Genomic DNA, 8,577 nt, shown 5'->3' with positions numbered 1-8,577 from the left:
GACAACCAGGACAAACCCGACAATATGGACGGGCTCGACAACCCAGACGGGCACGACAACCTAGATGGGCCAAAAGAGCCAGAGAGGCCCGACGCGCTTGATGGGCTCGACGACCCAAACGGGCCATACGACCTACATGGGCCCGACAACCCGGACGAGCCCAACCACCAGGACGGGCTCAACGATCCGAACGGGTCGGACAACCACGACGGGCCCGACTACCCAGACGGGCCCGATGACCCGGATGGGACCGATGTCCCGAACAGGCCTAATGACCCAGACATGCCCAACGACCTAAACGGGCCAGACGACCGGGACAGGCCCGATGACCAAGACAGGCCCGGCGACCTGAACAAACCCGACAATTCGGACAAACCCGACGACCTGGATGAGCCCGATGACCTGAATGGGCCCGACAACCTGGACTAGCCCAACAGCCCGGACGGACCCAACGAGATAGACGGGCCCGACGATCCGGACGCGCCCGATAACCTAAACGGGCCCAACAACCTGAGCGAACCCGGATGAGTCTGACGACCTGAATGGGCCCGACAACCTAGACGTGCCCGATGACCTGGACGGGCCCAACGATCCGAACGGGCCCGACGACCTAGATGACCCAAATGGGCCCAACAACCCAGACGCGCCCAATGATCCAAACAGGCCCAACGACCCGGACAAGACTGACGACCCAGACGAGCTCGATGATCTAGACAGGCCCAACGACGCGATTAGGCTTGATGATCTAGACAACCCCAACGACCTAATTAGGCCCGTTCAGGTCACCGAGTCATCTGGGTAGTCAGGCTCGTTCGAGTCGTTAGGCTTGTCTGGATCATTGGGCCCGTTCGAGTGGACGGGTCCTTCCGGGTCATTAGGCTCGTTTAGGTCGTTTGGCCTATCTGGATAATCGGGTCCGTCAGGGTCATTGGCTCGTTTGTTCGTCGGGCCCGTTTGGGTCGTTGGGCTTGTTCGAGTCGTTGGGCCCATCTAGGTCATCGGCCCCTTCCGGGTCCTTGGGTCCATTCAGGTCTTCAGGCCCGTCCAGGTCATCGCGTCCGTTTGGGTCGTCGTTCGTCCGGGTCGTCGGGCCCGTTTGGGTCTTCGGGCCCGTTCGGGTCATTGGGTACGTTCGGGTCATTGGGCCTGTCTGGGTCGTGGGGCCCGTTCAAGTCGTTGGGCCTGTTTGGATCATCGGGCTCATTTGGGTCATCGGGTCTGTGCGGATCTTCGGGCCCGTTAGGATCGTTGGGCCTGTCTGGGTTATCGGGCCCATCTGGGTTGTCGGGCCCATCCGGATTGCGGGCCCGTTTGGGTCGTTGGGCATGTCTAGATTATTAGGCCCGTTCAAGTCGTTGGGTCCGTTCGGGTCTTCGGGCCCGTTCGGGTGGTTGGGCCCGTCTGGGTCATAGGGCTCGTCCGGGTCGTTGGTCCCATATGGCTCGTCGGGCCCGTTCAGGTTGTTAGGCCTGTTTGGATCCTTGGGCCTATTCGGGTTATGGGCCCGTTCGAGTCGTTGGGCCTATTTGGATGATCGGGCCCGTTCGGGTTGTCAGGCCCATTTGGGTCGTCGGGCCCATCCGGGTCGTCGTGCCCATCTGGATCGTAGGGCCTGTTCGGCTTGTTGGGCATGTCTGGATCATTGGGCCCGTTCGGGTCATTGGGCTGGTTCGGGTCTTCGGGCCCCTTAGGATAGTTGGGCCCGTCGGGGTTGTCAGACCCATCTTGGTCGTCAGGCCCATCCTTGTCATTGGGCCCGTCCTGGTCATTGGGCTCGTCCGAGTCGTCGAGTTCGTCCGGATCGTCGAGTCCGTCTGGGACGCTTGACTTGATCTTTGACTCTTTCCTAATGTAGTATTATTTGGGGGCTGACCCACCTTAGCCCTAGCCCTAACCCACTAGAGAGGGGGCTTTGGGGGCTGGGGCTTTTTTTTGGCCCCCTCATTTGGGGGCCCCCTAAAATGGGGCTTTATGAAGAGTGGGCCAGGGCTGGCCCATGGGCTAGGGGCCAAATTGACACCTCTAATGATGAGATGGTAAACTAATGACTGTTACATGATTGACAAGTGTACCAAATTGCATAAGTAATAAAGTGGAAAGTCCAAGTATCGTTTCCCAAGGGACTTGTTCAACACTTGACAACTCTTGCAATTCATAACTCAATTAGACAACAAATTTCACAAAAACAAAAATAAAACTTTTTTTTTTGTACTTTTACCAAACTTATGGTATGCAACAATAAATGATAAAGGCTTCACTGAGAATGAGTTTATGATTCAATTCAAAGCAAAAACACCAAACAATATATTTCTAATTCCTTCTCTAACATTCACACCTTTTGTAACAAGTCGTAATGTCTTACCGACAAGTCTAAACTGGAATAATAATAACCCTATGTCTAGCAATTTTTGTTATAGTTCGCATTAATGATCAAGATTTTGATGTTATGAATGACTCAATGTTCCACATCTATGTCTAGCATGTGAACTCTATTAGTTGTTCTATCATAATCAGGTTCACAAACTATCTTTCAATCAACAGGTACTTCTCCCTCATATGCAATCAATTTATAATATGCATTTAAAATAAGAATAGAACAAGAGTGATGGAAAAGAATTATATTAAATAGTAGAATTCATAAAGAGTTAAAAATACATTACACCCAACCCCTATGAATAAGGGAGTTAGTTACTCCTTCACATTATAAATACTAGAATAATGATGAAGATGAATGCCCCAGCATTCAGAATGCGCCTATACCTTTTCTCCTTTTAGGTCAAGTGTCTTTCTCCCCAAAAGAATTATTTTCCCCCTCTCCCCAAAAGGGTTTCCCAAAAAGGTGTTTATTTCCTAGAAAGGTTCTTGTTTTTGACCTTTGTCAAGCCCCTTATTTATAGATTTTTCGAATGGGATTGGGGTTGCAGGTTTGTAATTGATTTTGTATTAGAGTAACCAACTTTATCAATATCTCCTCTTGTTAATAACTTTGATAATCAAGTTATGTTAATATTCTTCTTTATTTGTTTGATATTTCATTTTATCTACAAAATATTAAATATGTAAACCAAATACTTATCTTTTCCAATTTTATTAAATGAAAACTAAAATATCTAAAAAGATAATAATAAAATAACAATTAAAGATAAAAATAAACAAAAAAATAAAACATGATAATGCCAATTATCAATGACCTTGTGTTTGAATAATTTGTATGTCTTTGATGTGAACTACGATTGTACTTACAACCATTATATTTCTTGAAAGTTATAATCTAGGTTAACGTCCAATCCTATCCACCTAGCATCCCACCTTCCCCAAGTTTTAGTATTGGGCACCAGGTCTTTCGATGAGCTTACTAGAGGGATAGAGATCGATTAGTCGTGAATGGGCCCTTTGCCCACTCCCCTTCCCCCCATTTCTAGAGGCCTCGTCCTCTTCAGGTAGGAGAGACTACACCTTTCAAAAGGAGAAACTTAGAAAACAAAGAGAATCAAAAAGGCCATCATTAATGCAAACATAAACAAATTTTAGTAAAACTTGGTTGGCAAGTAGAATCTATTTTGATTGATGAAAGGCATTGTCTTAAGAATTTTGTAAATTGTGGTTAATGGTTAGAGGGAGATGAGAATTATCTAAAGTTTGATAAGACACTTAATTTGTACTAAAACTAGTTTTTGTTGCATCACTGTTGGGTGTTAAGTATGCAATGTTAGACACAACTTTACAAATTTGCAAATATAGGTGTTCTAGGGGTCTCATCGTTAGGCAGTGCTTAACTATCATCGGGCGCTAGCCTTTTTAGTGGCCTTTGTGTGCCTATTGTCGGGCAACGCTTGAGTATCACTAGGTGTTGGCGAGACAGTGATTCCATAAATTTATGGTGTTAAGCAGCGATTACCAGGTACCGAGCGATAACTCTTTGAGAATTTTTCCTTCTAGATATGGTTTATATTTTACTAAATTATTTTCTCTGCACCCCATAAATTATATTTATGATTGCATTGTTTCATGTTTGATAATGTAGGATTATTTGTGAAAATTTAGTGTGTTATGGTTGTCAAACTAGTTATTTCCAAGGGGAAATGCTAATCTAGGGTGAGTCCAACTGTACTGAAGGAGATTTGTTATGTGAGACTATCCTAACCCTACTAGTATCCAACTCATATAGAGGAAGATAACTAGGTGGTGAGAGTCAAATGAGGCTTCACTTGGTAGACAATGTGACATGAAAGAGGATCATACTTAGGGAGCTAATGAAGTTAACCATGATGGTACTTGATGAATTATGAGTTACATGTGATACACGTTTTAGAGAAGAAAATGGAAGATAAGTATGACATGTACAAAGTTTAACGAGTCTACTTAATACAATAGTCTTTCGGAAGCAACGTGTAGATGTATTCCTTTGTTTGAGCCATGTGGGTTGAAATAATTGAAGTTTTGGAATAGATCCATGTGGGATGACGTTGGATAGTGAATGTAAACCATTTAAGTATTTTGGCTGGTTTTTATGGAAAATGTTCACTGAATGAGTGATCAGGTGATGTTGAAGGGAAAAGGAGCACTACTCAAAAAACTCATTTCCTGCAAATTTTGTTTTGAAAGTGTTTTTTTTAGGAAATACTTATAAATTTTGTTATGAAAAAAATTTGCAGGAAATTGTTGCCAATTTTGTTGCAAAATATTTTGTATTAAACACTTTTCGCAACAAATTTTGTAGGAAATACTTATAAATTTTATATTATTGTAGGAAATAATTATCCACGAAGAAATTACCTGCCAATTCAGATCCTTAGAAAAAATAACAAAAAAAGTTTTTTCTTGTAAAAATTTTTAACAAATTTGCAAAAAAGTTCTCATGTAATATGAGAATTTTTAGTAATGAAGGAAGACTATGTTAAGGATCGATTGTATACCAAACATTTGTTTGGATAATCTTTATGAAATGTTATTTTTTTTTTATGTTTCTTCTTTTAAATGCACTAACTTATCCTTGTCTTTTTTTTTTTTTTTTGTATTTGTTTGATTACTTTGGTGCAATGATCGTATTAATACGTGAGTAGAGGTACTCATAGATGGTTGTACACAAGTGTTAAGGAACGTCACTGAATTGTATTTGATTCCTAAATAAATTATATATCTATTATTTTGTATCTACATTTTATGAAAGTAATGTAAAATATTTTTCTTAACTACACATTGAATATTTTTTGTGTAATAGATAAAGTTTTACGATAAACTATAATATAACTTTTATGTATAGCTTGTTGAGAAATATTTTATATGATTTTCGTAAAATGTAGTGACAAAATAATTTTTACGATAAACTATAATATAACTTTTATGTATAGCTTGTTGAGAAATATTTTATATGATTTTCGTAAAATGTAGTGACAAAATAATTATATAATTTAATTTAGGGATGGAATACAAATTTTTAAAATAATTTAAAGATGAAAAAATATTTAAACAAATTTAAATTAATTAATAAATTATAAAAAAGAAAAAAAAGTAAAAAAATAAGAAAACAAAAAAATATAATAACTAATATAAATAAAATGTATAAAACATATTGAGGAGAAATATTGAAAAGACATAAATTTGAAATAGAGAATGTGGGAAGAACAATGTTAACTTGTCATCACATGAAAAAGAAAATGTTCTCAAATTTAGAAGCTATATGTTTTTTATATTTTTATTTTGTCTTTCTTCACTTGTTTTATACTATGTTTTAAAAATTAATCCAGAGAAAAACTTTTTTTTTATTATATTGGTACTTATATTTTACCTACTATTCAAATAGTGTCATCCCCTTTTCCTCTTTCTTTTTACTATTTGTGCTTTGACTACTTTTATATTTTGCTTCTTGGTGTCTTTAATTGCTTTGACCATTTAGTGCCTATTCATGGTTTGGCCAGTTTCAATTAATTAATCCGTTTCTGATTCGTGAGTCCAATTTCTGATTATGCTTTTTCTTTTATCATTGGTTCGTTGATGCATAGAATAAGTCTCTGTTGCAAAGTATAAATGGGCTCAGAGTAAATTGTTGATAAGTAATTATTCATTTAGAATTAATTCTTCCGGAAATTTATAAGAGTATAATTGATTTATCTTTGTTCTTATTGTTTATATATTTATATCATATTCTACTTCATTATATTATTCTTCTCAAGTTTGGGGTAATTTTAATTTCAAAAACATTCAAGAAAAAAAGTTATCATTCTTTCTTAGCTTGTTGCTAGTATCTCTAGTTAGATTTACTCTTAAGAACTCATTTAAGCACGAAATAAATAAAAATAAGGATTAAATATGTTTTTTGCCTTTTAAATTTTGGTGAAAATTGGAATTACTTCTTTTTGGAAAGTTTGAACCAATTTGGTCCCTCAACTCTCTAAATGCGTGGATTTAGTCCTTATAACAAAATTTTATTAAGTTTATTTGACGTTTCAAATACATTTCATTATAGTACTTTAGTTTGTTTAAACCATTTCTGTGAGATCCAGGAAATTTATGAAAATTAATAAGTAATGGAATAAAGAAATGAGGGGTTGAGAATACCTTAAGGGAGTTCTTTGATAAACTTTAGACAAGAAACAATGATAACTTAAAGGGTTTAGAGTACTTGGTTATGTTGGGAGGACTTGGGTTCAAGTCTAGTGTGTGCCATTAGTGTGATTTTAATTGTGTTTTATATTACCAAAATATTATGAATGCGAAAACATGGTTTAACATTATATGAATGTGTGAATTAACAAGAATAATGGGATGGTTTGTTGGTATGCATGTGTTTGATGGATTGGGAGGTTGTGGGTTCGAATCTTGACTAGAGTAAGTAGGCTATTTATATTTTTAAATTTTTGCTAAGTGATGGAAAAATCTAGAGACTGTAGAAATTCCCTGAGAAACCAGAGAGGTAGCAGTTGGTGAGTGGGGAAAACAAAAAGTCATAGTGTGTGTGTCAAGTGAGGGCTGAGAATTGCAATCCAGAGAAGGAAATTGGAGTGGAGGCAAAGAGGGGGGAGCTTTGGGAACAAGGAAGAATTCATTGGAAATTGTTTGAAGCTAAGAAACCGGGTAATGGGAGCTATCTATATTTTTCTTGTATATGTGGTATGGTTATTGGTGTTATTGTGTTATAAAACTCTGAAAGATGTTAAAGTGTGAGATTTTTTGGTGATTGTTGATGCGAAACTGGATAAAAAAAATGTAGGGTCTGTTGTTTATTTTTTTTCCTTTTGGGGTTGGAGGTGTTTTCATGGGTGAGTACGTCGAAAGATTTGGATTAGGGGGAAGTTGCATGAACACAAATTAAAAAATAAATAATTAGGTAATTGAAGTGTAAAAGATCATTAGGATTTGGAAAGTTATTTATGTGAATTGGGTACAGTGGAATCCTTTCTGAAAAGACAAAAAAAAAAAAATGAATCTTGAGGTGAATTAAAATTCTGGATTTCAAGATGTAGATATATTACATGTATTCATATAAAAGTATCAAAATGCAAGTGTGATTTTCTATATTAATTCTGCAGAAATATAGACAACGTGTGTGTATATATATAATATTATATTAGGCATTGTATCAAATAAAAGCTAATCTAATATGAATAATGGTGGGTTGATATTACGTTTTGGTATCAAAAGAAAGTAGCAGCGTGTTTTGTGTATATATATATATATATAATGTATTGCATAGTAATGTATATGATATAGTAAAGATATATTAAAGGCTTTTGTAGTTAAATTATTATTATGTTTGTGCAGTGATTAAGCCAGGGGTTGAAATTGTAAGTATGAAGTTTTATTAGGGGTTGATCGTTGGAATAATAAAAGGTTAATATGTATTGGTGGCAGTGTAAAATAGTGATCTATTAAGTGTGAAATAAGTTTATAAAATGGGTACAGTCAAGAAAAATTGGAGATCATGAGAAGAATGGTTGCGAGGTGCAGAAGATTTCTTTATGAGTTATGTTATAAAAATAAATAAATAAATAAGAATAAAAAAAATGACGATGTGATTAATGAAGGTGTAGTAGAATTATGTAGTTGGTGCAGCACTTTTAAAAAAAATATATATATATATGATCCTAATATATACATGTGTATATATTATAAAGAAACATGTTGCAGAATATAGTTTCTGGTTTTGGATTGTATAATGTGAGGTTATATGACTATGTGTTGATGTTAATTTTGGGTTGACATGAGGGTTTGGTTGGAAGGGACTTTTGTAGGTACTGTTTGAGATGAATTTTGGATTTGGTATTAAAATATGCATTATTGTGTTGTTGTTCTAGAGCTCCTAAGAGTATTATTAACTCTTGGATAAACTCAAGTTTCAACTCAATCTCAATTGTGAATGTATACATATATGTATGAATAATTGATGTATGGAATATGTGTTATTGTTTCTGGGAGTGCCTGGCGCCTAGCGGCAAGAGGTTTTGCCAAGCGGTCTGCAACGCAACTTCGTCTGGCGGTGCCTAGGCAACGCTAGGCAATAGCGTGCGAACAATGTATTATTTTGTAGCGTTTTACATCGATGGTCTTGAGAGTTTGGTCAGGGATATGCTGGATTAG

This window comes from Vigna unguiculata, chromosome 6 (assembly GCF_004118075.2).
Source record: "Vigna unguiculata cultivar IT97K-499-35 chromosome 6, ASM411807v1, whole genome shotgun sequence".
NCBI lineage: Eukaryota > Viridiplantae > Streptophyta > Magnoliopsida > Fabales > Fabaceae > Vigna > Vigna unguiculata.
This window is presented reverse-complemented; position numbering follows the sequence as displayed.